The sequence below is a fragment of the Branchiostoma floridae genome, chromosome 6, assembly GCF_000003815.2.
Source record: "Branchiostoma floridae strain S238N-H82 chromosome 6, Bfl_VNyyK, whole genome shotgun sequence".
In the NCBI taxonomy this organism is placed as follows: Eukaryota; Metazoa; Chordata; class Leptocardii; order Amphioxiformes; family Branchiostomatidae; genus Branchiostoma; species Branchiostoma floridae.
In genome coordinates, this window is record NC_049984.1 from 11,469,039 (window position 1) to 11,470,617 (window position 1,579).

Below are 1,579 nucleotides of genomic sequence, written 5' to 3' on the forward strand. Positions count from 1 at the left end.
ATTGAGCTAACTTTAAAAGTTTTCTTTTTTCATTCTTACTGAAAAAGGATTCACATGCAGTTTAACTTGATTGTCAGTGAAGAATTTGTACTTTTATTAACAAAGAGACACCAACTTACATTTTTATGATTGGTCTTTGAAAAACAGGGATGGAAAAAAATGAGTGATGGTCTCTCGCTAAAAGAAGTATATGAAATGAAATTTTCTTATTTTTTTTTACACCTCAATAATTACACTGCTGTAGTATACACAATATACATTGAAATTTTCTTTGTTATAGATGCCTTATTTTTCAAAATACTTTTTACAGCTGTTTGGTTTGAGCAATAGAAGTACTACATTGGGTAGTACAACATCTTTCCAGGCACACAGTCTAACAAGTCACAGCAAAAGAAGTGAAAAATGGGGGACAGAAAGAGACGTATAGTGTTGGGTGAATTCATCAATTTGAGACTTTTTTGAAGGTCACAGTCAAATGGAGGATTCAATCTCTCCCCTGATCCTCTTCAAACAAAATCAAAACTTCATTATAGGAGCTTCCCCGTGGAATACACGGTGGCGATTAATATCGCCAATAAAAGTTTCGTTATTCATAGGAATCCAGCCTTATCTAAAACCACATCAAGACAAATGTGAAAACTTGCAATTTTGTCTGAAATCCCTCTCTAATACCTCTCACATGGGGTCTGCGAGCCATGGAAATGCTAAGTCAGGTATGATTGAGACGTCATAAGATATCATAAATCCCCCCTAGGTAGTAAGCGATACATCCTGACACGGCACACCTTGCGTGATGTGATTTGCCTGTCATTGTTGAGCCTGATGTATCGAACTGTTCTGTGAGCTATCCCCCGCGTGCGCCTGATGAGCCCCGCTCCCCGGGCCCTGCGCTCTTCTGAACCGGTACGAGAAGGGTCAGCACGGCCTCTTTCCAATACCGCCCTCATCCACGTAATAATCCGCAATTTTATTGTATTAATGTGGCACGTAACTGGCCGGGTCCTTACAGATGGGGGTGCCTCAACCTGTGATCCCAGTTTAATGATATGTGACTTACAGGAATCCCTGGTTTGTGTGGGGCAATACTGCAGGGATCAGAGGTAGTGAATTTTTGGAGTGCGGGCGACCTGCCAGGTGCAACATTGGTGCACTAGACATTAGTCAAATTTCACAAACTAGAAGTGTCATCTGATATTGCACCTATGTTCAGGATGTGCTACAGTAGAAACTGGTATAAATTGGACTGTGGTTTTTAGAAAAGTCCAAGAGTTTGCATTACAAGTTCATGTCAGCTATGGTGTCACTCTAGTATACATGTACACCAGTCCTGCACAGCACAGTGTCAATCTAGCTGATTGTGTATATCATGTGGCTGTAAATGATCTAGAGAAATACTGCTTTGTCTGTATAAGAAAAAGCATTTGGTCTGATAACCTACATGTATACAGGAAATAACTGCAGCTTCTAACTATGCTTCTTAAAGATTCCTTCACCCTCCGTCTGGTCATCCATTTCAAATCCACCAATCCTCCACCAGAAGGGCCCAATTCTGTAATTGAATTACCTCCAAATCCCCCAC

The 1,579-nt window shown here is 40.6% G+C and overlaps 1 protein-coding gene across 1 annotated transcript in view; it reads left to right on the forward strand.

Moving 5' to 3' along the window:
• Window positions 1-1,579, forward strand: part of LOC118418097 (lysosomal protective protein-like) — a gene marked incomplete at its 5' end in the record, with an annotated part of 33,442 nt that overhangs the window by 30,101 nt on the left and 1,762 nt on the right. The gene's annotated exons all lie outside the window — the stretch shown is intronic.